Raw genomic sequence first — 26,188 nt, forward strand, 5'->3', positions numbered from 1 at the left:
GGGCTGGGCCGGCTTTGCCCAGCTGGGCTACTACAGGGACGGGCCAGGTAGGGCAGGTCAGTCCTTTCCTCTCTCTCTTTTATTTGTTTATGTTTTCTATTTCTTTCCTCTGTTTTGAATTAGTAACAATACCAACCCATTTTGGAAACTCCTGAAATAATTTGTGGACTCTCTTTGGATTATTCCAGTGACCCACATTTAGTTTCAGAATCATTTGAGCACTTAAATATTTATAGTATTTAAATGCCCAAGGTCAAATAAAATATGATTTAATTCAAAAATCCAAAAATGATCTAAGAATATATTCATCATTTTTGGCAGAGGTTTCCACCTTAACCAGAAATCATGAACTTTTCTTAGGGACATTTTGGGTTTATTGAAAAGATTTTAATCCATCCTAGTTGAGTTGATTTAATGCTAGGGTTTGAACATCCCCATTTCAAGTTTCTTTCAAATATTAAGCATGATGCACACATGAAGCTAGCCTAGTGCATTGCCAGAAGCTAGGGATGTGACAACTCACCCCCACTAAACAAAAATCTCGTCCCGAGATTCAAGCGTAGGGTAAGATGAAAGGGGAACGCAAACTAACATAATCTTCACGATCCAATTGTTCTTCTCGAAGATGTTGATTCATTGCATCATCTTCATCTTGACATCTTTTCTTTCGAGAGCTTCATCTAACTATGATGACGGAAGAGAGGGAAACTCTACAGGATCGATCTTCTTGAAGATCGGGCACTCAAGATCAACTCATGGAGTGAGACGTTGGAACAACTCTTGAGTTTAGACAGTGGATGGAAAGAAAACATATGACAAAGGTTTCAAGTAGCGAGGAGAAATTGACATGACTCCATAATGGAGCACCTTAGGAAAGGTGACTCGTAGAATTATTCCCTTAAGTGGCAAAAAGAATTACTTTTGATACAAAGATCATTGAAACTCTTTATACCATCCTAAGGCAATCACAAACGATCGTGTGAACGAATTCAAAAGAATGGCATACTCATACTAGAAGGAATGATGTGGACTACCTTGTTGAAGACAACACCATGGATGATTTTGCTTATCATCGGGGATGGATGGGACCCATAGTAGGACCACTTTTGAAGATGATCCTAAACAGTAATTACTGAGGTGCAAGCTAGGAACAAAATGCAAATGCTGGGTATGATTCTGGTAACTGGGGATAACTCAACGAGAGTGGTTCCACCGTTGAATGGTTCTAGCATAATCGAGGAAACCGAGAGCACAAGGACCCCTGAGGATCAACTTCTAGAATAAGTTGCACTAAATCCTCACGGAGAAGATGGTTACATAGCTCAATCAAGATACTACAATGATAGATCTTCCGGCTAGGTGCGTCGGCCAGAACATCAACCTTGTCGAGACCTACATCATAATCTTGGAAAAGTTCCAACCGTCATATCTGCCTGTTATTCAGATCTAGTTGGTAACAGGATATTCCAGACTCATCGAGTCTAGAAGAAAATGAAGGTTTGCAACACAAATCGACGAGATGACGTTGCGAGATTCTCGGGAAATGAGCTACGGTAGCAAGCTCCAAAACATGAGCTGGTTCTGCTACATACATGTGAGCACGCCGTCCCAGACAAGCATGACCACATAGTAGTCTTACAATGAAACACTACCGAGTTCCGGTGGGGAACCCTCATCAAGGATATCAAAGTCTTTACGCAAGTCCATGGATTAGATCCCAAGCATAGACTCCTCTTCCTTGAACAAGTCAATCAGGGGCTTGGTGTGCTACGGAATGCATATGGAGTGGAGGTAATTAATCCACCAAACCATGGTATACTTTGCACATGCACGACTGACTTGGGATGATTCCGAAGGAAGCAAAAATAATCTTTCTCAAACTCACGGCGACAACTTGCACCAAATGCACATGAATTCGAGGAAGTCACTACTTTCATCCAAACATATCCTTCATGAGATAGCACGAAGAAAATGCTAGCACAAGTTTCCAACACTAACTTAATGTTCAACACGAGCCATGGAGAAGATAAGAATGTTGCCGATGGGCTCAATAGCAACACATCGGAATTTCCATATCACTGGACTTCCACCATCATGTGAACACGGTGATAGCATTGGTCAGATCCAAAAGATATAATGGTGTATGCTCGAGGGATCAACCACGAGTAAGACAACATTACGAACACCATGGGTTCTGATTTGATTTGACGATAGCCCATACTCAAATCAAAGATTGGTAAGATAATAGATCCAACAACTAAACACGAGGACCAATCGATGGAGATATCATCTTTCTTCAACACACACACACACACACAAAAATACATCCCTTAGGGATGAGCGTGGTCGGACAAGCTTTTATCTTCCAACTCTCCAAGTTGTTGTTTGGCTTAACCAACTAGCTCAGGGGTATCCAACACAGATTCTTGGAGAAAGAGTGGTTTATTGGAAAACCAACTTGATCACGAACTCAACATAGCGATCAGGTGACAACTTGGTGATCCCTCCAAGAAGATATTCGGAAAATCACTAACCACCGATATGTTACTAAGCTCGAGAACAATCTTGCTTTTCAGGGCAAGACGATGTGATCCAGAGAGTGATGGATTGACACAATCCTATCTCGTTGACCGAGGTGTGCACCAGGGAAAATGGACTAGGTCACACGATAAATCTTAGGATGATGATTCAGTAACCAACACGCTAAGAATGAGATTGTTGTCCATTAACTACCAAGCAACGGGGTTGCTAGGAGTATTGATTTCACACATCATAGTTCACTTGTCAGCATTCCGGTTACAACCAACACGGAGACCAAGAGATGAATAATGATGGCGAGAAGTATCACTACATCAAGAATTCATGAGAGATTGTGCAATTCTCACGTCATTCTTGATATGAAAGAGGGTGGCATTCCAAGGTAGAACAGATCAAAGGCTGCATTGGCAATTGATCTGCGGAATACAACTACTTTGACCCAATCCTCGAAATGGATGAGGTACTAGAGTTTTTTTCTCCTAGTCATTCTGAAATAGAATGGCTTGACAGACAACAAAAATAATAGGCATCGATAACACGGATGCACAACTAGTCCTGACTATCAATTGATAGACGGTTGTCGGAATACAACTAAAGAGGGACAATCCAAAGGAATATATAATTTTCTAAGTTGCGGATGCATAGATTTAGTAGTATATATAGGGCATTATCCATTATTAGGCAACGGTTGTAATGGTAGTAAGAATGACAATCATCTTTGCAGTGGACCTGGGAGTGGCAAGCATAATGGACGAAGGCGGGGGTAACATGTCGGATGGGATCATACCAGCACTAAAGCACCGGATCCCATCAGAACTCCGAAGTTAAGCGTGCTTGGGCGAGAGTAGTACTAGGATGGTGACCTCCTGGGAAGTCCTCGTGTTGCATTCCCTTTTTAATTATTTTTTGCGCCTCGTGACAAACATATCGCATGTGCGCGATATATATTAACCCCGTTATATTAATTTTGACATTTGCAATATGTTTTGGCTCGCTGCTCATTGGTCACGCGTCTAGAGGCGGCTTTGTGGCGCGAGGAGCGCATTCTGACAGGGGTAAAAAAATACGTATTGCTGCGGTATAGAGGGAGGGGTGGAAACCGTGGTAAACTCGTCTCCGTGTTTGAGGGGGGGAGTAAGTAGTGTATATAGGGCATTATCCATTATTAGGCAACGGTTGTAATGGTAGTAAGAATGACAATCATCTTTGCAGTGGACTTGGGAGTGGCAAGCATAAGGGACGAAGGTGGGGGTAACATGTCGGATGCGATCATACCAGCACTAAAGCACCGGATCCCATCAGAACTCCGAAGTTAAGCGTGGTTGGGCGAGAGTAGTACTGGGATGGGTGACCTCCTGGGTAGTCCTCGTGTTGTATTCCCTTTTTATTTATTTTTTGCGCCTCGTGACAAACATATCGCATGTGCGCGATATATATTAACCCCGTTATATCAATTTTGACATTTGCGATATGTTTTAGCTCGCTGCTCATTGGTCACGCGCCTAGAGGCGGCTTTGTGGCGCGAGGAGCGCGTTCTGAAAGGGGTAAAAAAATACGTGTTGCTGCGGTATAGAGGGAGGGGTGGAAACTGTGGTAAACTCGTCTTCGTGTTTGAGGGGGGGGGAGTAAGTAGTGTATATAGGGCATTATCCATTATTAGGCAACAGTTTAATGGTAGTAAGAATGACAATCATCTTTGCAGTGGACCTGGGAGTGGCAAGCATAAGGGACGAGGGTGGGGGTAACATGTTGGATGCGATTATACCAGCACTAAAGCACTGGATTCCATCAGAACTCCGAAGTTAAGCGTGCTTGGGCAAGAGTAGTACTAGGATGGGTGACCTCCTGGGAAGTCCTCGTGTTGCATTCCCTTTTTAATTATTTTTTGCGCCTCGTGACAAACATATCGCATGTGCGTGATATATATAAAGCCCGTTATATTATTTTTAACATTTACGATATGTTTTAGCTCGCTGCTCATTGGTCACGCGTCTAGAGGCGGCTTTGTGGCGCGAGGAGCGCGTTCTGAAAGGGGTAAAAAAATACGTCTTGCTGCGGTATAGAGGGAGGGGTGGAAACCGTGGTAAATTCGTCTCCGTGTTTGAGGGGGGGGGGAGTAAGTAGTGTATATAGGGCATTATCCATTATTAGGCAACGGTTGTAATGGTAGTAAGAATGACAATCATCTTTGCAGTGGACCTGGGAGTGGCAAGCATAAGGGACGAAGGCGGGGTAACATGTCGGATGCTATCATACCAGCACTAAAGCACGGGATCCCATCAGAACTCCGAAGTTAAGCATGCTTGGGCGAGAGTAGTACTAGGATGGGTGACCTCCTGGGAAGTCCTCGTGTTGCATTCCCTTTTTAATTATTTTTTGCGCCTCGTGACAAACATATCGCATGTGTGTGATATATATTAACCCCGTTATATTATTTTTGACATTTGCGATATGTTTTAGCTCGCTGCTCATTGGTCACGCGTCTAGAGGCGGCTTTGTGGCGCGAGGAGCGCGTTCTGAAAGGGGTAAAAAAATACGTGTTGCTGCGGTATAGAGGGAGGGTTGGAAACCGTGGTAAATTCGTCTCCGTGTTTGAGGGGGGGGGAGTAAGTAGTGTATATAGGGCATTATCCATTATTAGGCAACGGTTGTAATGGTAGTAAGAATGACAATCATCTTTGCAGTGGACCTGGGAGTGGCAAGCATAAGGGACGAAGGCGGGGTAACATGTCGGATGCTATCATACCAGCACTAAAGCACGGGATCCCATCAGAAGTCCGAAGTTAAGCGTGCTTGGGCGAGAGTTGTACTAGGATGGGTGACCTCCTGGGAAGTCCTCGTGTTGCATTCCCTTTTTAATTATTTTTTGCGCCTCGTGACAAACATATCGCATGTGTGCGATATATATTAACCCCGTTATATTATTTTTGACATTTGCGATATGTTTTAGCTCGCTGCTCATTGGTCACGCGTCTAGAGGCGGCTTTGTGGCGCGAGGAGCGCGTTCTGAAAGGGGTAAAAATGTATGTGTTGCTGCGGTATAGATGGAGGGGTGGAAACCGTGGTAAACTCGTCTCCGTGTTTGAGGGGGGGAGTAAGTAGTATATATAGGGCATTATCCATTATTAGGCAATGGTTGTAATGGTAGTAAGAATGACAATCATCTTTGAAGTGGACCTGGGAGTGGCAAGCATAAGGGACGAAGGCGGGGGTAACATGTCGGATGCTATCATACCAGCACTAAAGCACGGGATCCCATCAGAACTCCGAAGTTAAGCGTGGTTGGGCGAGAGTAGTACTAGGATCGGTGACCTCCTGGGAAGTCCGTGCTTGGGCGAGAGTAGTACTAGGATGGGTGACCTCCTGGGAAGTCCTCGTGTTGCATTCCCCTTTTAATTATTTTTTGCGCCTCGTGACAAACATATCGCATGTGTGCGATATATATTAACCCCGTTATATTATTTTTGACATTTGCGATATGTTTTAGCTCGCTGCTCATTGGTCACGCGTCTAGAGGCGGCTTTGTGGCGCGAGGAGCGCGTTCTGAAAGGGGTAAAAAAATACGTGTTGCTGCGGTATAGAGGGAGGGTTGGAAACCGTGGTAAATTCGTCTCCGTGTTTGAGGGGGGGGGGGGGAGTAAGTAGTGTATATAGGGCATTATCCATTATTAGGCAACGGTTGTAATGGTAGTAAGAATGACAATCATCTTTGCAGTGGACCTGGGAGTGGCAAGCATAAGGGACGAAGGCGGGGTAACATGTCGGATGCTATCATACCAACACTAAAGCACGGGATCCCATCAGAAGTCCGAAGTTAAGCGTGCTTGGGCGAGAGTAGTACTAGGATGGGTGACCTCCTGGGAAGTCCTCGTGTTGCATTCCCTTTTTAATTATTTTTTGCGCCTCGTGACAAACATATCGCATGTGTGCGATATCTATTAACCCCGTTATATTATTTTTGACATTTGCGATATGTTTTAGCTCGCTGCTCATTGGTCACGCGTCTAGAGGCGGCTTTGTGGCGCGAGGAGCGCGTTCTGAAAGGGGTAAAAATGTATGTGTTGCTGCGGTATAGATGGAGGGGTGGAAACCGTGGTAAACTCGTCTCCGTGTTTGAGGGGGGGAGTAAGTAGTATATATAGGGCATTATCCATTATTAGGCAATGGTTGTAATGGTAGTAAGAATGACAATCATCTTTGAAGTGGACCTGGGAGTGGCAAGCATAAGGGACGAAGGCGGGGGTAACATGTCGGATGCTATCATACCAGCACTAAAGCACGGGATCCCATCAGAACTCCGAAGTTAAGCGTGGTTGGGCGAGATAAGTACTAGGATCGGTGACCTCCTGGGAAGTCCTCGTGTTGCATTCCCTTATTAATTATTTTTTGCGCCTCGTGACAAACACATTGCAAGTGCGCGATATATATTAACCCCGTTATATTATTTTTGACATTGGCGATATGTTTTAGCTCGCTGCTCATTGGTCACGCGTCTAGAGGCGGCTTTGTGGCGCGAGGAGCGCGTTCTGGAAGGGGTAAAAAAATACGTGTTGCTGCGGTATAGAGGGAGGGGTGGAAACCGTGGTAAACTCGTCTCCGTGTTTGAGGGGAGGGGGAGTAAGTAGTATATATAGGGCATTATCCATTATTAGGCAACGGTTGTAATGGTAGTAAGAATGACAATCATCTTTGCAGTGGACCTGGGAGTGGCAAGCATAAGGGACGAAGGCGGGGGTAACATGTCGGATGCGGCCATACCAGCACTAAAGCACCGAATCCCATCAGAACTCCGAAGTTAAGCGTGCTTGGGCGAGAGTAGTACTAGGATGGGTGACCTCCTGGGAAGTCCTCGTGTTGCATTCCCTTTTTAATTATTTTTTGCGCCTCGTGACAAACATATCGCATGTGCGCGATATATATTAACCCCGTTATATTATTTTTGACATTTGCGATATGTTTTAGCTCGCTGCTCATTGGTCACGCGTCTAGAGGCGGCTTTGTGGCGCGAGGAGCGCGTTCTGAAAGGGGTAAAAAATACGTGTTACTGCGGTATAAAGGGAGGGGTGGAAACCGTGGTAAACCCGTCTCCGTGTTTGAGGGGGGGGGGGAGTAAGCAGTATATATAGGGCATTATCCATTATTAGGCAACGGTTGTAATGGTAGTAAGAATGACAATCATCTTTGAAGTGGACCTGGGAGTGGCAAGCATAAGGGACGAAGGCGGGGGTAACATGTCAGATGCGATCATACCAGCACTAAAGCACCGGATTCCATCAGAACTCCGAAGTTAAGCGTGCTTGGGCGAGAGTAGTACTAGGATGGGTGACCTCCTGGGAAGTCCTCGTGTTGCATTCCCTTATTAATTATTTTTTGTGCCTCGTGACAAACATATTGCATGTGCGCGATATATATTAACCCCGTTATATTATTTTTGACATTAGCGATATGTTTTAGTTCGCTGCTCGTTGGTCACGCGTCTAGAGGCGGCTTTGTGGCGCGAAGAGCGCGTTCTGAAAGGGGTAAAAAAATACGTGTTGCTGCGGTATAGAGGGAGGGGTGGAAACCCTGGTAAACCCGTCTCCGTGTTTGAGGGGCGGGAGTAAGTAGTATATATAGGGCATTATCCATTATTAGGCAACGGTTGTAATGGTAGTAAGAATGACAATCATCTTTGTAGTGGACCTGGGACTAGCAAGCATAAGGGACGAAGGCGGGGGTAACATGTCGGATGCGACCATACCAGCACTAAAGCACCGAATCCCATTAGAACTCCGAAGTTAAGCGTGCTTGGGCGAGAGTAGTACTAGGATGGGTGACCTCTTGGGAAGTCCTCGTGTTGCATTCCCTTTTTAATTATTTTTTGCGCCTCGTGACAAACATATCGCATGTGCGCGATATATATTAACCCCGTTATATTATTTTTGACATTTGCGATATGTTTTAGCTCGCTGCTCATTGGTCACGCGTCTAGAGGCGGCTTTGTGGCGCGAGGAGCGCGTTCTGAAAGGGGTAAAAAATACGTGTTACTGCGGTATAGAGGGAGGGGTGGAAACCGTGGTAAACCCGTCTCCGTGTTTGAGGGGGGGGGGGAGTAAGCAGTATATATAGGGCATTATCCATTATTAGGCAACGGTTGTAATGGTAGTAAGAATGACAATCATCTTTGAAGTGGACCTGGGAGTGGCAAGCATAAGGGACGAAGGCGGGGGTAACATGTCAGATGCGATCATACCAGCACTAAAGCACCGGATTCCATCAGAACTCCGAAGTTAACCGTGCTTGGGCGAGAGTAGTACTAGGATGGGTGACCTCCTGGGAAGTCCTCGTGTTGCATTCCCTTATTAATTATTTTTTGCGCCTCGTGACAAACATATTGCATGTGCGCGATATATATTAACCCCGTTATATTATTTTTGACATTGGCGATATGTTTTAGCTCGCTGCTCGTTGGTCACGCGTCTAGAGGCGGCTTTGTGGCGCGAGGAGCGCGTTCTGAAAGGGGTAAAAAAATACGTGTTGCTGCGGTATAGAGGGAGGGGTGGAAACCGTGGTAAACCCGTCTCCGTGTTTGAGGGGGGGGGAGTAAGTAGTATATATAGGGCATTATCCATTATTAGGCAACGGTTGTAATGGTAGTAAGAATGACAATCATCTTTGCAGTGGACCTGGGAGTGGCAAGCATAAGGGACGAAGGCGGGGGTAACATGTCGGATGCGACCATACCAGCACTAAAGCACCAAATCCCATCAGAACTCCGAAAAGTCCTCGTGTTGCATTCCCTTTTTAATTATTTTTTGCGCCTCGTGACAAACATATCGCATGTGCGCGATATATATTAACCCCGTTATATTATTTTTGACATTTGCGATATGTTTTAGCTCGCTGCTCAATGGTCACGCGTCTAGAGGCGGCTTTGTGGCGCGAGGAGCGCGTTCTGAAAGGGGTAAAAAATACGTGTTACTGCGGTATAGAGGGAGGGGTGGAAACCGTGGTAAACCCGTCTCCGTGTTTGAGGGGGGGGGGGAGTAAGTAGTATATATAGGGCATTATCCATTATTAGGCAACGGTTGTAATGGTAGTAAGAATGACAATCATCTTTGAAGTGGACCTGGGGGTGGCAAGCATAAGGGACGAAGGCGGGGGAAACATGTCAGATGTGATCATACCAGCACTAAAGCACCGGATTCCATCAGAACTCCGAAGTTAAGCGTGCTTGGCGAGAGTAGTACTAGGATGGGTGACCTCCTGGGAAGTCCTCGGGTTGCATTCCTTTTTTAATTAGTTTTTGCGCCTCGTGACAAACATATCGCATGTGCGCGATATATATTAACCCCGTTATATTATTTTTGACATTTGCGATATGTTTTAGCTCGATGCTCGCTGGTCACGCGTCTAGAGGCGGATTTGTGGCGCGAGGAGCGCGTTCTGAAAGGGGTAAAAAAATACGTGTTGCTGCGGTATAGAGGGAGGGGTGGAAACCGTGGTAAACTCGTCTCCGTGTTTGAGGGGGGGAGTAAGTAGTATATATAGGGCATTATCCATTATTAGGCAATGTTTGTAATGGTAGTAAGAATGACAATCATCTTTGCAGTGGACCTGGGAGTGGCAAGCATAAGGGACGAAGGCGGGGGTAACATGTCGGATGCGATCATACAAGCACTAAAGCACCGGATCCCATCAGAACTCCGAAGTTTAGCGTGCTTGGCCGAGAGTAGTACTAGGATGGGTGACCTCCTGGGAAGTCCTCGGGTTGCATTCCCTTTTTAATTATTTTTTGCGCCTCGTGACAAACATATCGCATGTGCGCGATATATATAAACCCCGTTATATTATTTTTAACATTTGCGATATGTTTTAGCTCGCTGCTCATTGGTCACGCGTCTAGAGGCGGCTTTGTGGCGCGAGGAGCGCGTTCTGAAAGGGGTAAAAAAATACGTGTTGCTGCGGTATAGAGGGAGGGGTGGAAACCGTGGTAAACTTGTCTCCGTGTTTGGGGGGGGGAGTAAGTAGTGTATATAGGGCATTATCCATTATTAGGCAACGGTTGTAATGGTAGTAAGAATGACAATCATCTTTGAACTAGACCTGGGAGTGGCAAGCATAAGGGACGAAGGCGGGGGTAACATGTCAGATGCGATCATACCAGCACTAAAGCACCGGATTCCATCAGATCTCCGAAGTTAAGCGTGCTTGGGCGAGAGTAGTACTAGGATGGGTGACCTCCTAGGAAGTCCTCGTGTTGCATTCCCTTATTAATTATTTTTTGGGCCTCGTGACAAACATATTGCATGTGCGCGATATATATTAACCCCGTTATATTATTTTTGACATTGGCGATATGTTTTAGCTCGCTGCTCGTTGGTCACGCATCTAGAGGCGGCTTTGTGGCGCGAGGAGCGCGTTCTGAAAGGGGTAAAAAAATACGTGTTGCTGCGGTATAGAGGGAGGGGTGGAAACCGTGGTAAACTCATCTCCGTGTTTGAGGGGGGGGGGAGTAAGTAGTATATATAGGGCATTATCCATTATTAGGCAACGGTTGTAATGGTAGTAAGAATGACAATCATCTTTGCAGTGGACCTGGGAGTGGCAAGCATAAGGGACGAAGGCGGGGGTAACATGTCGGATGCGGCCATACCAGCACTAAAGCACCGAATCCCATTAGAACTCCGAAGTTAAGAGTGCTTGGGCGAGAGTAGTACTAGGATGGGTGACCTCCTGGGAAGTCCTCGTGTTGCGTTCCCTTTTTAATTATTTTTTGCGCCTCGTGACAAACATATCGCATGTGCGCGATATATATTAACCCCGTTATATTATTTTTGAAATTTGCGATATGTTTTAGCTCGCTGCTCATTGGTCACGCGTCTAGAGGCGGCTTTCTGGCGCGAGGAGCGCGTTCTGAAAGGGGTAAAAAATACGTGTTACTGCGGTATAGAGGGAGGGGTGGAAACCGTGGTAAACCCGTCTCCGTGTTTGAGGGGGGGGGGAGTAAGTAGTATATATAGGGCATTTTCCATTATTAGGCAACGGTTGTAATGGTAGTATGAATGACAATCATCTTTGCAGTGGACCTGGGAGTGGCAAGCATAAGGGACGCAGGCGGGGGTAACATGTCGAATGCGATCATACCAGCACTAAAGCACCGGATCCCATCAGAACTCCGAAGTTAAGCATGCTTGGGCGAGAGTAGTACTAGGATGGGTGACCTCCTGGGAAGTCCTCGTGTTGCATTCCCTTTTTAATTATTTTTTGCGCCTCGTGACAAACATATCGCATGTGCGCGATATATATTAACCCCGTTATATTATTTTTGACATTTACGATATGTTTTAGCTCGCTGCTCATTGGTCACGCGTCTTGAGGCGGCTTTGTGGCGCGAGGAGCGCGTCCTGAAAGGGGTAAAAAAATACGTGTTGCTGCGGTATAGAGGGAGGGGTGGAAACCGTGGTAAACTCGTCTCCGTGTTTGAGGGGGGGGGGGGTAAGTAGTATATATAGGGCATTATCGTCCTCGTGTTGCATTCCCTTTTCAATTATTTTTTGCGCCTCGTGACAAACATATCGCATGTGCGCGATATATATTAACCCAGTTATATTATTTTTGACATTTGCGATATGTTTTAGCTCGCTGCTCATTGGTCACGCGTCTAGAGGCGGCTTTGTGGCGCGAGGAGCGCGTTCTGAAAGGGGTAAAAAAATACGTGTTGCTGCGGTATAGAGGGAGGGGTGGAGACCGTGGTAAACTCGTCTCCGTGTTTGAGGGGGGGGAGTAAGTAGTATATATATGGCATTATCCATTATTAGGCAACGGTTGTAATGGTAGTAAGAATGACAATCATCTTTGCAGTGGACCTGGGAGTGGCAAGCATAAGGGACGAAGGCGGGGGTAACATGTTGGATGCAATCATACCAGCACTAAAGCACCGGATCCCATCAGAACTGCGAAGTTAAGCGTGCTTGGGCGAGAGTAGTACTGGGATGGGTGACCTCCTGGGAAGTCCTCGTGTTGCATTCCCTTTTTAATTATTTTTTGCGCCTCGTGACAAACATATCGCATGTGCGCGATATATATTAACCCCGTTATATTATTTTTGACATTTGCGATATGTTTTAGCTCGCTGCTCATTGGTCACGCGTCTAGAGGCGGCTTTGTGGCGCGAGGAGCGCGTTCTGAAAGGGGTAAAAAATACGTGTTACTGCGGTATAGAGGGAGGGGTGGAAACCGTGGTAAACCCGTCTCCGTGTTTGAGGGGGGGGGGAGTAAGTAGTATATATAGGGCATTATCCATTATTAGGCAACGGTTGTAATGGTAGTAAGAATGACAATCATCTTTGAAGTGGACCTGGGGGTGGCAAGCATAAGGGACGAAGGCGGGGGAAACATGTCAGATGTGATCATACCAGCACTAAAGCACCGGATTCCATCAGAACTCCGAAGTTAAGCGTGCTTGGCGAGAGTAGTACTAGGATGGGTGACCTCCTGGGAAGTCCTCGGGTTGCATTCCTTTTTTAATTAGTTTTTGCGCCTCGTGACAAACATATCGCATGTGCGCGATATATATTAACCCCGTTATATTATTTTTGACATTTGCGATATGTTTTAGCTCGATGCTCGCTGGTCACGCGTCTAGAGGCGGATTTGTGGCACGAGGAGCGCGTTCTGAAAGGGGTAAAAAATACGTGTTGCTGCGGTATAGAGGGAGGGGTGGAAACCGTGGTAAACTCGTCTCCGTGTTTGAGGGGGGGAGTAAGTAGTATATATAGGGCATTATCCATTATTAGGCAATGTTTGTAATGGTAGTAAGAATGACAATCATCTTTGCAGTGGACCTGGGAGTGGCAAGCATAAGGGACGAAGGCGGGGGTAACATGTCGGATGCGATCATACAAGCACTAAAGCACCGGATCCCATCAGAACTCCGAAGTTTAGCGTGCTTGGCCGAGAGTAGTACTAGGATGGGTGACCTCCTGGGAAGTCCTCGGGTTGCATTCCCTTTTTAATTATTTTTTGCGCCTCGTGACAAACATATCGCATGTGCGCGATATATATAAACCCCGTTATATTATTTTTAACATTTGCGATATGTTTTAGCTCGCTGCTCATTGGTCACGCGTCTAGAGGCGGCTTTGTGGCGCGAGGAGCGCGTTCTGAAAGGGGTAAAAAAATACGTGTTGCTGCGGTATAGAGGGAGGGGTGGAAACCGTGGTAAACTTGTCTCCGTGTTTGGGGGGGGGGAGTAAGTAGTGTATATAGGGCATTATCCATTATTAGGCAACGGTTGTAATGGTAGTAAGAATGACAATCATCTTTGAACTAGACCTGGGAGTGGCAAGCATAAGGGACGAAGGCGGGGGTAACATGTCAGATGCGATCATACCAGCACTAAAGCACCGGATTCCATCAGATCTCCGAAGTTAAGCGTGCTTGGGCGAGAGTAGTACTAGGATGGGTGACCTCCTAGGAAGTCCTCGTGTTGCATTCCCTTATTAATTATTTTTTGGGCCTCGTGACAAACATATTGCATGTGCGCGATATATATTAACCCCGTTATATTATTTTTGACATTGGCGATATGTTTTAGCTCGCTGCTCGTTGGTCACGCATCTAGAGGCGGCTTTGTGGCGCGAGGAGCGCGTTCTGAAAGGGGTAAAAAAATACGTGTTGCTGCGGTATAGAGGGAGGGGTGGAAACCGTGGTAAACTCATCTCCGTGTTTGAGGGGGGGGGGAGTAAGTAGTATATATAGGGCATTATCCATTATTAGGCAACGGTTGTAATGGTAGTAAGAATGACAATCATCTTTGCAGTGGACCTGGGAGTGGCAAGCATAAGGGACGAAGGCGGGGGTAACATGTCGGATGCGGCCATACCAGCACTAAAGCACCGAATCCCATTAGAACTCCGAAGTTAAGAGTGCTTGGGCGAGAGTAGTACTAGGATGGGTGACCTCCTGGGAAGTCCTCGTGTTGCGTTCCCTTTTTAATTATTTTTTGCGCCTCGTGACAAACATATCGCATGTGCGCGATATATATTAACCCCGTTATATTATTTTTGAAATTTGCGATATGTTTTAGCTCGCTGCTCATTGGTCACGCGTCTAGAGGCGGCTTTCTGGCGCGAGGAGCGCGTTCTGAAAGGGGTAAAAAATACGTGTTACTGCGGTATAGAGGGAGGGGTGGAAACCGTGGTAAACCCGTCTCCGTGTTTGAGGGGGGGGGGAGTAAGTAGTATATATAGGGCATTTTCCATTATTAGGCAACGGTTGTAATGGTAGTATGAATGACAATCATCTTTGCAGTGGACCTGGGAGTGGCAAGCATAAGGGACGCAGGCGGGGGTAACATGTCGAATGCGATCATACCAGCACTAAAGCACCGGATCCCATCAGAACTCCGAAGTTAAGCATGCTTGGGCGAGAGTAGTACTAGGATGGGTGACCTCCTGGGAAGTCCTCGTGTTGCATTCCCTTTTTAATTATTTTTTGCGCCTCGTGACAAACATATCGCATGTGCGCGATATATATTAACCCCGTTATATTATTTTTGACATTTACGATATGTTTTAGCTCGCTGCTCATTGGTCACGCGTCTTGAGGCGGCTTTGTGGCGCGAGGAGCGCGTCCTGAAAGGGGTAAAAAAATACGTGTTGCTGCGGTATAGAGGGAGGGGTGGAAACCGTGGTAAACTCGTCTCCGTGTTTGAGGGGGGGGGGGTAAGTAGTATATATAGGGCATTATCGTCCTCGTGTTGCATTCCCTTTTCAATTATTTTTTGCGCCTCGTGACAAACATATCGCATGTGCGCGATATATATTAACCCAGTTATATTATTTTTGACATTTGCGATATGTTTTAGCTCGCTGCTCATTGGTCACGCGTCTAGAGGCGGCTTTGTGGCGCGAGGAGCGCGTTCTGAAAGGGGTAAAAAAATACGTGTTGCTGCGGTATAGAGGGAGGGGTGGAGACCGTGGTAAACTCGTCTCCGTGTTTGAGGGGGGGGAGTAAGTAGTATATATATGGCATTATCCATTATTAGGCAACGGTTGTAATGGTAGTAAGAATGACAATCATCTTTGCAGTGGACCTGGGAGTGGCAAGCATAAGGGACGAAGGCGGGGGTAACATGTTGGATGCAATCATACCAGCACTAAAGCACCGGATCCCATCAGAACTGCGAAGTTAAGCGTGCTTGGGCGAGAGTAGTACTGGGATGGGTGACCTCCTGGGAAGTCCTCGTGTTGCATTCCCTTTTTAATTATTTTTTGCGCCTCGTGACAAACATATCGCATGTGCGCGATATATATTAACCCCGTTATATTATTTTTGACATTTGCGATATGTTTTAGCTCGCTGCTCATTGGTCACGCGTCTAGAGGCGGCTTTGTGGCGCGAGGAGCGCGTTCTGAAAGGGGTAAAAAATACGTGTTACTGCGGTATAGAGGGAGGGGTGGAAACCGTGGTAAACCCGTCTCCGTGTTTGAGGGGGGGGGAGTAAGTAGTATATATAGGGCATTATCCATTATTAGGCAACGGTTGTAATGGTAGTAAGAATGACAATCATCTTTGAAGTGGACCTGGGGGTGGCAAGCATAAGGGACGAAGGCGGGGGAAACATGTCAGATGTGATCATACCAGCACTAAAGCACCGGATTCCATCAGAACTCCGAAGTTAAGCGTGCTTGGCGAGAGTAGTACTAGGATGGGTGACCTCCTGGGAAGTCCTCGGGTTGCATTCCTTTTTTAATTAGTTTTTGCGCCTCGTGACAAACATATCGCATGTGCGCGATATATATTAACCCCGTTATATTATTTTTGACATTTGCGATATGTTTTAGCTCGATGCTCGCTGGTCACGCGTCTAGAGGCGGATTTGTGGCACGAGGAGCGCGTTCTGAAAGGGGTAAAAAATACGTGTTGCTGCGGTATAGAGGGAGGGGTGGAAACCGTGGTAAACTCGTCTCCGTGTTTGAGGGGGGGAGTAAGTAGTATATATAGGGCATTATCCATTATTAGGCAATGTTTGTAATGGTAGTAAGAATGACAATCATCTTTGCAGTGGACCTGGGAGTGGCAAGCATAAGGGACGAAGGCGGGGGTAACATGTCGGATGCGATCATACAAGCACTAAAGCACCGGATCCCATCAGAACTCCGAAGTTTAGCGTGCTTGGCCGAGAGTAGTACTAGGATGGGTGACCTCCTGGGAAGTCCTCGGGTTGCATTCCCTTTTTAATTATTTTTTGCGCCTCGTGACAAACATATCGCATGTGCGCGATATATATAAACCCCGTTATATTATTTTTAACATTTGCGATATGTTTTAGCTCGCTGCTCATTGGTCACGCGTCTAGAGGCGGCTTTGTGGCGAGAGGAGCGCGTTCTGAAAGGGGTAAAAAAATACGTGTTGCTGCGGTATAGAGGGAGGGGTGGAAACCGTGGTAAACTTGTCTCCGTGTTTGGGGGGGGGGAGTAAGTAGTGTATATAGGGCATTATCCATTATTAGGCAACGGTTGTAATGGTAGTAAGAATGACAATCATCTTTGAACTAGACCTGGGAGTGGCAAGCATAAGGGACGAAGGCGGGGGTAACATGTCAGATGCGATCATACCAGCACTAAAGCACCGGATTCCATCAGATCTCCGAAGTTAAGCGTGCTTGGGCGAGAGTAGTACTAGGATGGGTGACCTCCTAGGAAGTCCTCGTGTTGCATTCCCTTATTAATTATTTTTTGGGCCTCGTGACAAACATATTGCATGTGCGCGATATATATTAACCCCGTTATATTATTTTTGACATTGGCGATATGTTTTAGCTCGCTGCTCGTTGGTCACGCATCTAGAGGCGGCTTTGTGGCGCGAGGAGCGCGTTCTGAAAGGGGTAAAAAAATACGTGTTGCTGCGGTATAGAGGGAGGGGTGGAAACCGTGGTAAACTCATCTCCGTGTTTGAGGGGGGGGGAGTAAGTAGTATATATAGGGCATTATCCATTATTAGGCAACGGTTGTAATGGTAGTAAGAATGACAATCATCTTTGCAGTGGACCTGGGAGTGGCAAGCATAAGGGACGAAGGCGGGGGTAACATGTCGGATGCGGCCATACCAGCACTAAAGCACCGAATCCCATTAGAACTCCGAAGTTAAGAGTCCTTGGGCGAGAGTAGTACTAGGATGGGTGACCTCCTGGGAAGTCCTCGTGTTGCGTTCCCTTTTTAATTATTTTTTGCGCCTCGTGACAAACATATCGCATGTGCGCGATATATATTAACCCCGTTATATTATTTTTGAAATTTGCGATATGTTTTAGCTCGCTGCTCATTGGTCACGCGTCTAGAGGCGGCTTTGTGGCGCGAGGAGCGCGTTCTGAAAGGGGTAAAAAATACGTGTTGCTGCGGTATAGAGGGAGGGGTGGAAACCGTGGTAAACTTGTCTCCGTGTTTGGGGGGGGGAGTAAGTAGTGTATATAGGGCATTATCCATTATTAGGCAACGGTTGTAATGGTAGTAAGAATGACAATCATCTTTGAACTAGACCTGGGAGTGGCAAGCATAAGGGACGAAGGCGGGGGTAACATGTCAGATGCGATCATACCAGCACTAAAGCACCGGATTCCATCAGATCTCCGAAGTTAAGCGTGCTTGGGCGAGAGTAGTACTAGGATGGGTGACCTCCTAGGAAGTCCTCGTGTTGCATTCCCTTATTAATTATTTTTTGGGCCTCGTGACAAACATATTGCATGTGCGCGATATATATTAACCCCGTTATATTATTTTTGACATTGGCGATATGTTTTAGCTCGCTGCTCGTTGGTCACGCATCTAGAGGCGGCTTTGTGGCGCGAGGAGCGCGTTCTGAAAGGGGTAAAAAAATACGTGTTGCTGCGGTATAGAGGGAGGGGTGGAAACCGTGGTAAACTCATCTCCGTGTTTGAGGGGGGGGAGTAAGTAGTATATATAGGGCATTATCCATTATTAGGCAACGGTTGTAATGGTAGTAAGAATGACAATCATCTTTGCAGTGGACCTGGGAGTGGCAAGCATAAGGGACGAAGGCGGGGGTAACATGTCGGATGCGGCCATACCAGCACTAAAGCACCGAATCCCATTAGAACTCCGAAGTTAAGAGTGCTTGGGCGAGAGTAGTACTAGGATGGGTGACCTCCTGGGAAGTCCTCGTGTTGCGTTCCCTTTTTAATTATTTTTTGCGCCTCGTGACAAACATATCGCATGTGCGCGATATATATTAACCCCGTTATATTATTTTTGAAATTTGCGATATGTTTTAGCTCGCTGCTCATTGGTCACGCGTCTAGAGGCGGCTTTCTGGCGCGAGGAGCGCGTTCTGAAAGGGGTAAAAAATACGTGTTACTGCGGTATAGAGGGAGGGGTGGAAACCGTGGTAAACCCGTCTCCGTGTTTGAGGGGGGGGAGTAAGTAGTATATATAGGGCATTTTCCATTATTAGGCAACGGTTGTAATGGTAGTATGAATGACAATCATCTTTGCAGTGGACCTGGGAGTGGCAAGCATAAGGGACGCAGGCGGGGGTAACATGTCGAATGCGATCATACCAGCACTAAAGCACCGGATCCCATCAGAACTCCGAAGTTAAGCATGCTTGGGCGAGAGTAGTACTAGGATGGGTGACCTCCTGGGAAGTCCTCGTGTTGCATTCCCTTTTTAATTATTTTTTGCGCCTCGTGACAAACATATCGCATGTGCGCGATATATATTAACCCCGTTATATTATTTTTGACATTTACGATATGTTTTAGCTCGCTGCTCATTGGTCACGCGTCTTGAGGCGGCTTTGTGGCGCGAGGAGCGCGTCCTGAAAGGGGTAAAAAAATACGTGTTGCTGCGGTATAGAGGGAGGGGTGGAAACCGTGGTAAACTCGTCTCCGTGTTTGAGGGGGGGGGGGGTAAGTAGTATATATAGGGCATTATCGTCCTCGTGTTGCATTCCCTTTTCAATTATTTTTTGCGCCTCGTGACAAACATATCGCATGTGCGCGATATATATTAACCCAGTTATATTATTTTTGACATTTGCGATATGTTTTAGCTCGCTGCTCATTGGTCACGCGTCTAGAGGCGGCTTTGTGGCGCGAGGAGCGCGTTCTGAAAGGGGTAAAAAAATACGTGTTGCTGCGGTATAGAGGGAGGGGTGGAGACCGTGGTAAACTCGTCTCCGTGTTTGAGGGGGGGGAGTAAGTAGTATATATATGGCATTATCCATTATTAGGCAACGGTTGTAATGGTAGTAAGAATGACAATCATCTTTGCAGTGGACCTGGGAGTGGCAAGCATAAGGGACGAAGGCGGGGGTAACATGTTGGATGCAATCATACCAGCACTAAAGCACCGGATCCCATCAGAACTGCGAAGTTAAGCGTGCTTGGGCGAGAGTAGTACTGGGATGGGTGACCTCCTGGGAAGTCCTCGTGTTGCATTCCCTTTTTAATTATTTTTTGCGCCTCGTGACAAACATATCGCATGTGCGCGATATATATTAACCCCGTTATATTATTTTTGACATTTGCGATATATTTTAGCTCGCTGCTCGTTGGTTACGCGTCTAGAGGCGGCTTTGTGGCGCGAGGAGCGCGTTCTGAAAGGGGTAAAAAAATACGTGTTGCTGCGGTATAGAGGGAGGGGTGGAAACCGTGGTAAACTCGTCTCCGTGTTTGAGGGGGGGGGAGTAAGTTGTATAGATAGGGCATTATCCATTATTAGGCAACGGTTGTAATGGTAGTAAGAATGACAATCATCTTTGCAGTGGACCTGGGAGTGGCAAGCATAAGGGACGAAGGCGGGGGTAACATGTCGGATGCGATCATACTAGCACTAACGCACCGGATCCCATCAGAACTTTGAAGTTAAGCGTGCTTGGGCTAGAGTAGTACTAGGATGGGTGACCTCCTGGGAAGTCCTCGTGTTGCATTCCCTTTTTAATTATTTTTTGCGCCTCGTGACAAACATATCGCATGTGCGCGATATATATTAACCCCGTTATATTATTTTTGACATTTGCGATATGTTTTAGCTCGCTGCTCATTGGTCACGCGTCTAGAGGCGGCTTTGTGGCGCGAGGAGCGCGTTCTGAAAGGGGTAAAAAAATACGTGTTGCTGCGATATAGAGGGAGGGGTGGAGACCGTGGTAAACTCGTCTCCGTGTTTGAGGGGGGGAGTAAGTAGTATATATATGGCATTATCCATTATTAGGCAACGGTTGTAATGGTAGTAAGAATGACAATCATCTTTGCAGTGGACCTGGGAGTGGCAAGCATAAGGGACGAATGCGGGGGTAACATGTTGGATGCGATCATACCAGCACTAAAGCACCGGATCCCATCAGAACTGCGAAGTTAAGCGTGCTTGGGCGAGAGTAGTACTAGGATGGGTGACCTCCTAGGAAGTCGTCGTGTTGCATTCCCTTTTTAATTATTTTTTGCGCCTCGTGACAAACATATCGCATGTGCGCGATATATATTAACCCCGTTATATTATTTTTTACATTTGCGATATGTTTTAGCTCGCTGCTCGTTGGTCACGCGTCTAGACGCGGCTTTGTGGCGCGAGGAGCGCGTTCTGAAAGGGGTAAAAAATACGTGTTGCTGCGGTATAGAGGGAGGGGTGGAAACCGTGGTAAACTCGTCTCCGTGTTTGAGGGGGGGGAGTAAGTTGTATAGATAGGGCATTATCCATTATTAGGCAACGGTTGTAATGGTAGTAAGAATGACAATCATCTTTGCAGTGGACCTGGGAGTGGCAGGCATAAGGGACGAAGGCGGGGGTAACATGTCGGATGTGATCATACTAGCACTAACGCACCGGATCCCATCAGAACTTCGAAGTTATGCGTGCTTGGGCGAGACTAGTACTAGGATGGGTGACCTCCTGGGAAGTCCTCGTGTTGCATTCCCTTTTTAATTATTTTTTGCGCCTCGTGACAAACATATCGCATGTGCGCGATATATATTAACCCCGTTATATTATTTTTTACATTTGCGATATGTTTTAGCTCGCTGCTCGTTGGTCACGCGTCTAGACGCGGCTTTGTGGCGCGAGGAGCGCGTTCTGAAAGGGGTAAAAAATACGTGTTGCTGCGGTATAGAGGGAGGGGTGGAAACCGTGGTAAACTCGTCTCCGTGTTTGAGGGGGGGGGAGTAAGTTGTATAGATAGGGCATTATCCATTATTAGGCAATGGTTGTAATGGTAGTAAGAATGAAAATCATCTTTGCAGTGGACCTGGGAGTGGCAACCATAAGGGACAAAGGCGGGGGTAACATGTCGGATGCGATCATAGCAGCACTAAAGCATCGGATCCCATCAGAACTCCAAAGTTAAGCGTGCTTGGCGAGAGTAGTACTAGGATGGGTGACCTCCTGGGAAGTCCTCGTGTTGCATTCCCTTTTTAATTATTTTTTGCGCCTCGTGACAAACATATCGCACATGCGCGATATATATTAACCCCGTTATATTATTTTTGACGTTTGCGATATGTAGTCCTCGTGTTGCATTCCCTTTTTAATTATTTTTTGCGCCTCGTGACAAACATATCGCACGTGCGCGATATATATTAACCCTGTTATATTATTTTTGACGTTTGCGATATGTATAGCTCGCTGCTCATTAGTCACGCGTCTAGAGGCGGCTTTGTGGCGCGAGGAGCGCGTTCTGAAAGGGGTGAAAAAATACGTGTTGCTGCGGTATAGAGGTAGGGGTGGAAACCGTGGTAAACTCGTCTCCGTGTTTGAGGGGGGGGGAGTAAGTAGTATATATAGGGCATTATCCATTATTAGGCAACGGTTGTAATGGTAGTAAGAATGACAATCATCTTTGCAGTGGACCTGGGAGTGGCAAGCATAAGGGACAAAGGCGGGGGTAACATGTTGGATGCGATCATACCAGCACTAAAGCACCGGATCCCATCAGAACTCCGAAGTTAAGTGTGCTTGGGGTAGAGTAGTAATAGGATGGGTGACCTCCTGGGAAGTCCTCGTGTTGCATTTCCTTTTTAATTATTTTTTGCGCCTCGTGACAAACATATCGCACGTGCGCGATATATATTAACCCCGTTATATAATTTTTGACGTTTGCGATATGTTTTAGCTCGCTGCTCATTGGTCACGCTTCTAGAGGAGGCTTTGTGACGCGAGGAGCGCGTTCTGAAAGGGGTGAAAAAATACGTGTTGCCGCGGTATAGAGGGAGGGGTGGAAACCATGATAAACTCGTCTCCGTGTTTGAGGGGGGGGAGTAAGTAGTATATATAGGGCATTATCCATTATTACCCAACGGTTGTAATTGTAGTAAGAATGACAATCATCTTTGCAGTGGACCTGGGACTGGCAAGCGTAAGGGACTAAGGCGGGGGTAACATGTAGGATGCGATCATACGAGCACTAAAGCATCGGATCCCATCAGAACTCTGAAGTTAAGTGTGCTTGGGTGAGAGTAGTACTAGGATGGGTGACCTCCTGGGAATTCCTCGTGTTGCATTCCCTTTTTAATTATTTTTTGTGCCTCGTGACAAACATATCGTATGTGCGCGATATATATTAACCCCGTTATATTATTTTTGACGTTTGTGATATGTTTTAGCCCCGCTGCTCATTGGTCACGCGTCTAGAGGCGGCTTTATGGCGCGAGGAGCGCATTCTGAAAGGGGTGAAAAAATACGTGTTGCTGCGGTATAGAGGGAGGGGTGGAAACCATGGTGAACTCGTATCCGTGTTTGTGGGGGAGAGTAAGTAGTATATATAGGGCATTATCCATTTGTCGGGGGAAATCGACACCTATGGAATCACTGGGATCCCTTCTATGGTTGGAGGGCGCGGGGTTGTGCAAAGAGCGGGTCTGACAGGAAACACACGGATCATTTACCCAGGTTCGGGCCGTGGAGATGCGTAATACCCTAGTCCTGCTTTGGTGGATATATTTGAGTGTTCTTGTGTTCTTGAGCTAGCTACGAGGCGTGATATCCTAAAAGATCCGAATCCTCCTCCTGGACACCTCGGGCCTCCTTTTATAGATCAAAATGGGTTGCCACAGTGGCACACAGGAGGTGGAAAGGTGTACAGTACACGATCTTATCGCCCGCATTACGAGACAAGACATATTAAATGCGTCGCTTAGGTGTCCCCCTGCTTTATCGGGGATGGGAGCACCGCCCGTCCCATCCGTTGCCGCTCCGCCCCGCTAGGACGCGTGTCCAGGCCAGGGAGGCATGCAGGGCCATGTAGGTTGGCAGGTAGCTGAGGTGGCGCGGTGGGAGGATCTTCACGAAGATCTGCATGCCACCACGCAGGTGCTTGCTGAGTTGGTGTAGAGGCTGCTCGCCGCCACGCAGGAGCCTGCCCAGCTGGTTGAGCTAGCAGCTGCATGGGGACGGGGGTGGCGTCTTGGCAGACGTGGGCCTGGCTACGGCCCCGCTGGTGCCCTCGGCAAGGGTCTTGTCGGCGCCCCGGCAAGGGTCTTGCCGGGTCGTCGTGGTCGTCCCCCGCAAAGATCTTGCCGGGGGTCTTGTGGATTTCCTCGGCAAGGATCCCGCCGAGGATCGTCGTCTTCTGGTTCTCATCTGATCTTGTGTATTAATGATCTTCACAAAGATCTGCATGCCACCACTGAGGCGCCTCCCGAGCCTTGGTCCCAAAGTAGTTGTTGGCGGCGTTTGGAACCCTTGGGCTCAAGGGTGGCTCGCTCTGTTCACTACAAAAAAATACACTTCCGTGATGATACGTGTTTGTCACAGTAGGTCACGTTTTCTGTCATGCATGTACATCCATGACGATTTTATGACAGAATCAAGATAGTCATACCTGTGCTGTCGTAGAAGATTCCATTACATTACCAAAATTATCATCACGGAAGTGTCCACTTCCATGACGATAAATCGCGCATCACAGAAGTGCTTTCGTCAAGGGTGACCGACACGTGGCATCCACCGTAACGGAACGCTGTTAAGCTATCGGGTCGGGTTTTGGATCCGATAACCCGTTAGCAGCCCCGACCAATGGGGATCTTCCACATGTAAAATCATCATTGGCTGGAGAAAACACGTGTCGGCTCATCGCTGGGACAGATGTCATCCACTCATTGGACAGAAGGCGCCTATGATACGTCAACACGTGGCACGGCCCAACAGAGGTCCATTCCTGTGAAAAGGCCGGCCCGTTTGACTTGGTCAAAAGGTGGCGGGCCGGCCCATGGAAAGCCTGTTAACGGCCTGTTCACATATAGCCCATTTACAGCCCGCTAACCCAAGGCCCGTTACGCCCTATTCGAATTAGGCCCATTAGCGTCATCTCGGCCATCCAATATGATTCCAGCCTGTTTTCACTTCTGGCCCATGTATGGCCCATGACGTCTTTCGGCCCATATGAGGCCCTATGTAACTCTTGGCCTATTAACGGCCCGTGGTGAAACTGGCCCATAATGAACAGTGTATCACTTTACACCCATTAACGGCCCGTGGTGAAACTGGCCCGTAAAGAACAATGTATCACTTTATACCCATTAACGGCCCGTTATTCCGTTGGGCTGTTTCCAGCCCATGTTATCTTTCGGCCTTCTCAGAGCCCATTTATTCTTGGGCTATTTTCCAGCATTCGTTTAATTACGGCCCGTTACTGTCGTTTTCTGCTTGTGGGCCAAATTCAGCCCGTGGTTACAGTCGGCCCGTTTGTGGTCCGTTAATAAGTTGGGCCGTTTTCATAGCGTCATCAAATACGGCCTATTAACGATGGCCCGTAATGGTCGGCCCATGAACGGACGATTCCAACTCTAGCCCGTATACGGCCAGAATGCGGTCTGTTTGGCCCATGTTTGGCCAATCGATCATACGGCCCGTATAAGGCCCATTGATGATACGGCCCGTAGAAGGCCCATTGTTTCTACGGCCCGTAGAAGGCCCATTGTTTCTACGGCCCGTAGAAGGCCCACTGTTTCTACGGCCCGTAGAAGGCCCACTGTTTATACGGCCCGTAGAAGGCCCACTGTTTCTACGGCCCGTAGGAGGCCCAGTGTCACTACAGTAAATATTAGCCCATGGTTATTGTGGCCTAGTTTTAAAAAATAGGTTATTGCAGCCACTAGCAAACCGCAGAAAAAGAACTACACTGACTACAAGCAAACAAATAAACAAGACAACAAGGAAATAAATAAGCAAGCAACTTACACTAGGCTATCACGACTATTACACATATTACATCCACTGGGCATCAAAGTTCGCCACCAGTGCAAATATAGGGAACACAGCAGCATATAAACGCCGCAGCAAAACAAGTCCAGAACTGAAACCACTTCAGAAGAGCTCAAGAAACAATATCCTGGGTACCCATAATGCTGGCAATATGCTTAGCAAGCTTATTAACTTTCTCTTGTTTGGCGCTTAAGTCCTCCAGCGCTTGCTGTTGCACCAGAAAGTATGCATCTGAATTCTGCAGGGACTTCCTCAGTCCTTCGGCTTCCTGTCGCATAACATCTGATCGATGTCTTTCAACTTGAAGTTGAGACTCAAGAAGTTGAACTGATTCAGGCAACGAGTTCGAAGAGCTGGTGCCAGCTGTGGTAGCCAGTAACTCAAACACTACATCAAGACAGGACTTTGGGATTGTCTCAGTGTCTTAAATATAGTTTTTATCAGCTTTCTTGGAG

General features: G+C 47.0%; 37 non-coding genes and 1 pseudogene across 37 annotated transcripts; all 38 read left to right on the top strand.

Moving 5' to 3' along the window:
* Positions 1-3,311: 3,311 nt before the first annotated feature.
* LOC120972249 (5S ribosomal RNA) lies at positions 3,312-3,429 on the top strand. Its single transcript, XR_005766606.1, has one exon. It is a non-coding gene; the product is annotated as a 5S ribosomal RNA (ribosomal RNA).
* Positions 3,430-3,799: 370 nt separating this feature from the next.
* On the top strand, positions 3,800-3,918 carry LOC120972268 (5S ribosomal RNA). Its single transcript, XR_005766624.1, has one exon. It is a non-coding gene; the product is annotated as a 5S ribosomal RNA (ribosomal RNA).
* A 371-nt stretch (positions 3,919-4,289) lies between these two features.
* Positions 4,290-4,408, top strand: LOC120972248 (5S ribosomal RNA). The gene has a single exon (XR_005766605.1). It is a non-coding gene; the product is annotated as a 5S ribosomal RNA (ribosomal RNA).
* Positions 4,409-4,780: 372 nt separating this feature from the next.
* On the top strand, positions 4,781-4,899 carry LOC120972252 (5S ribosomal RNA). The gene has a single exon (XR_005766609.1). It is a non-coding gene; the product is annotated as a 5S ribosomal RNA (ribosomal RNA).
* A 371-nt stretch (positions 4,900-5,270) lies between these two features.
* LOC120972188 (5S ribosomal RNA) lies at positions 5,271-5,389 on the top strand. The gene has a single exon (XR_005766551.1). It is a non-coding gene; the product is annotated as a 5S ribosomal RNA (ribosomal RNA).
* A 370-nt stretch (positions 5,390-5,759) lies between these two features.
* On the top strand, positions 5,760-5,926 carry LOC120972217 (5S ribosomal RNA; annotated as a pseudogene).
* A 375-nt stretch (positions 5,927-6,301) lies between these two features.
* Positions 6,302-6,420, top strand: LOC120972196 (5S ribosomal RNA). The gene has a single exon (XR_005766558.1). It is a non-coding gene; the product is annotated as a 5S ribosomal RNA (ribosomal RNA).
* A 370-nt stretch (positions 6,421-6,790) lies between these two features.
* On the top strand, positions 6,791-6,909 carry LOC120972213 (5S ribosomal RNA). The gene has a single exon (XR_005766575.1). It is a non-coding gene; the product is annotated as a 5S ribosomal RNA (ribosomal RNA).
* Positions 6,910-7,282: 373 nt separating this feature from the next.
* Positions 7,283-7,401, top strand: LOC120972232 (5S ribosomal RNA). Its single transcript, XR_005766590.1, has one exon. It is a non-coding gene; the product is annotated as a 5S ribosomal RNA (ribosomal RNA).
* Positions 7,402-7,774: 373 nt separating this feature from the next.
* Positions 7,775-7,893, top strand: LOC141023529 (5S ribosomal RNA). Its single transcript, XR_012185129.1, has one exon. It is a non-coding gene; the product is annotated as a 5S ribosomal RNA (ribosomal RNA).
* A 371-nt stretch (positions 7,894-8,264) lies between these two features.
* Positions 8,265-8,383, top strand: LOC141023582 (5S ribosomal RNA). The gene has a single exon (XR_012185182.1). It is a non-coding gene; the product is annotated as a 5S ribosomal RNA (ribosomal RNA).
* Positions 8,384-8,756: 373 nt separating this feature from the next.
* On the top strand, positions 8,757-8,875 carry LOC141023893 (5S ribosomal RNA). Its single transcript, XR_012185491.1, has one exon. It is a non-coding gene; the product is annotated as a 5S ribosomal RNA (ribosomal RNA).
* Positions 8,876-9,690: 815 nt separating this feature from the next.
* On the top strand, positions 9,691-9,808 carry LOC141024448 (5S ribosomal RNA). Its single transcript, XR_012186046.1, has one exon. It is a non-coding gene; the product is annotated as a 5S ribosomal RNA (ribosomal RNA).
* Positions 9,809-10,178: 370 nt separating this feature from the next.
* On the top strand, positions 10,179-10,297 carry LOC141024191 (5S ribosomal RNA). Its single transcript, XR_012185788.1, has one exon. It is a non-coding gene; the product is annotated as a 5S ribosomal RNA (ribosomal RNA).
* A 370-nt stretch (positions 10,298-10,667) lies between these two features.
* LOC141023919 (5S ribosomal RNA) lies at positions 10,668-10,786 on the top strand. The gene has a single exon (XR_012185517.1). It is a non-coding gene; the product is annotated as a 5S ribosomal RNA (ribosomal RNA).
* A 373-nt stretch (positions 10,787-11,159) lies between these two features.
* Positions 11,160-11,278, top strand: LOC141023813 (5S ribosomal RNA). Its single transcript, XR_012185411.1, has one exon. It is a non-coding gene; the product is annotated as a 5S ribosomal RNA (ribosomal RNA).
* Positions 11,279-11,650: 372 nt separating this feature from the next.
* LOC141024861 (5S ribosomal RNA) lies at positions 11,651-11,769 on the top strand. Its single transcript, XR_012186358.1, has one exon. It is a non-coding gene; the product is annotated as a 5S ribosomal RNA (ribosomal RNA).
* A 661-nt stretch (positions 11,770-12,430) lies between these two features.
* Positions 12,431-12,549, top strand: LOC141023793 (5S ribosomal RNA). Its single transcript, XR_012185391.1, has one exon. It is a non-coding gene; the product is annotated as a 5S ribosomal RNA (ribosomal RNA).
* A 372-nt stretch (positions 12,550-12,921) lies between these two features.
* LOC141024449 (5S ribosomal RNA) lies at positions 12,922-13,039 on the top strand. The gene has a single exon (XR_012186047.1). It is a non-coding gene; the product is annotated as a 5S ribosomal RNA (ribosomal RNA).
* A 369-nt stretch (positions 13,040-13,408) lies between these two features.
* On the top strand, positions 13,409-13,527 carry LOC141024192 (5S ribosomal RNA). Its single transcript, XR_012185789.1, has one exon. It is a non-coding gene; the product is annotated as a 5S ribosomal RNA (ribosomal RNA).
* A 371-nt stretch (positions 13,528-13,898) lies between these two features.
* On the top strand, positions 13,899-14,017 carry LOC141023920 (5S ribosomal RNA). Its single transcript, XR_012185518.1, has one exon. It is a non-coding gene; the product is annotated as a 5S ribosomal RNA (ribosomal RNA).
* Positions 14,018-14,390: 373 nt separating this feature from the next.
* On the top strand, positions 14,391-14,509 carry LOC141023814 (5S ribosomal RNA). The gene has a single exon (XR_012185412.1). It is a non-coding gene; the product is annotated as a 5S ribosomal RNA (ribosomal RNA).
* A 372-nt stretch (positions 14,510-14,881) lies between these two features.
* Positions 14,882-15,000, top strand: LOC141024871 (5S ribosomal RNA). Its single transcript, XR_012186368.1, has one exon. It is a non-coding gene; the product is annotated as a 5S ribosomal RNA (ribosomal RNA).
* Positions 15,001-15,660: 660 nt separating this feature from the next.
* LOC141023794 (5S ribosomal RNA) lies at positions 15,661-15,779 on the top strand. Its single transcript, XR_012185392.1, has one exon. It is a non-coding gene; the product is annotated as a 5S ribosomal RNA (ribosomal RNA).
* Positions 15,780-16,150: 371 nt separating this feature from the next.
* Positions 16,151-16,268, top strand: LOC141024451 (5S ribosomal RNA). The gene has a single exon (XR_012186049.1). It is a non-coding gene; the product is annotated as a 5S ribosomal RNA (ribosomal RNA).
* A 369-nt stretch (positions 16,269-16,637) lies between these two features.
* LOC141024193 (5S ribosomal RNA) lies at positions 16,638-16,756 on the top strand. The gene has a single exon (XR_012185790.1). It is a non-coding gene; the product is annotated as a 5S ribosomal RNA (ribosomal RNA).
* A 371-nt stretch (positions 16,757-17,127) lies between these two features.
* On the top strand, positions 17,128-17,246 carry LOC141023921 (5S ribosomal RNA). Its single transcript, XR_012185519.1, has one exon. It is a non-coding gene; the product is annotated as a 5S ribosomal RNA (ribosomal RNA).
* A 372-nt stretch (positions 17,247-17,618) lies between these two features.
* LOC141024218 (5S ribosomal RNA) lies at positions 17,619-17,737 on the top strand. The gene has a single exon (XR_012185816.1). It is a non-coding gene; the product is annotated as a 5S ribosomal RNA (ribosomal RNA).
* Positions 17,738-18,106: 369 nt separating this feature from the next.
* Positions 18,107-18,225, top strand: LOC141023923 (5S ribosomal RNA). Its single transcript, XR_012185521.1, has one exon. It is a non-coding gene; the product is annotated as a 5S ribosomal RNA (ribosomal RNA).
* Positions 18,226-18,596: 371 nt separating this feature from the next.
* On the top strand, positions 18,597-18,715 carry LOC141023815 (5S ribosomal RNA). Its single transcript, XR_012185413.1, has one exon. It is a non-coding gene; the product is annotated as a 5S ribosomal RNA (ribosomal RNA).
* A 370-nt stretch (positions 18,716-19,085) lies between these two features.
* LOC141024872 (5S ribosomal RNA) lies at positions 19,086-19,204 on the top strand. Its single transcript, XR_012186369.1, has one exon. It is a non-coding gene; the product is annotated as a 5S ribosomal RNA (ribosomal RNA).
* A 661-nt stretch (positions 19,205-19,865) lies between these two features.
* On the top strand, positions 19,866-19,984 carry LOC120965689 (5S ribosomal RNA). The gene has a single exon (XR_005758717.2). It is a non-coding gene; the product is annotated as a 5S ribosomal RNA (ribosomal RNA).
* A 372-nt stretch (positions 19,985-20,356) lies between these two features.
* Positions 20,357-20,475, top strand: LOC120965610 (5S ribosomal RNA). Its single transcript, XR_005758653.2, has one exon. It is a non-coding gene; the product is annotated as a 5S ribosomal RNA (ribosomal RNA).
* Positions 20,476-20,845: 370 nt separating this feature from the next.
* LOC120965554 (5S ribosomal RNA) lies at positions 20,846-20,964 on the top strand. The gene has a single exon (XR_005758599.1). It is a non-coding gene; the product is annotated as a 5S ribosomal RNA (ribosomal RNA).
* A 370-nt stretch (positions 20,965-21,334) lies between these two features.
* LOC120965565 (5S ribosomal RNA) lies at positions 21,335-21,453 on the top strand. Its single transcript, XR_005758610.1, has one exon. It is a non-coding gene; the product is annotated as a 5S ribosomal RNA (ribosomal RNA).
* Positions 21,454-21,824: 371 nt separating this feature from the next.
* On the top strand, positions 21,825-21,942 carry LOC120965620 (5S ribosomal RNA). Its single transcript, XR_005758664.1, has one exon. It is a non-coding gene; the product is annotated as a 5S ribosomal RNA (ribosomal RNA).
* Positions 21,943-22,426: 484 nt separating this feature from the next.
* Positions 22,427-22,545, top strand: LOC120965631 (5S ribosomal RNA). Its single transcript, XR_005758675.1, has one exon. It is a non-coding gene; the product is annotated as a 5S ribosomal RNA (ribosomal RNA).
* Positions 22,546-22,916: 371 nt separating this feature from the next.
* LOC120965599 (5S ribosomal RNA) lies at positions 22,917-23,035 on the top strand. Its single transcript, XR_005758644.1, has one exon. It is a non-coding gene; the product is annotated as a 5S ribosomal RNA (ribosomal RNA).
* Positions 23,036-26,188: the final 3,153 nt, after the last annotated feature.

Source organism: Aegilops tauschii, chromosome 5 (genome assembly GCF_002575655.3).
Source record: "Aegilops tauschii subsp. strangulata cultivar AL8/78 chromosome 5, Aet v6.0, whole genome shotgun sequence".
Lineage (NCBI taxonomy): Eukaryota > Viridiplantae > Streptophyta > Magnoliopsida > Poales > Poaceae > Aegilops > Aegilops tauschii.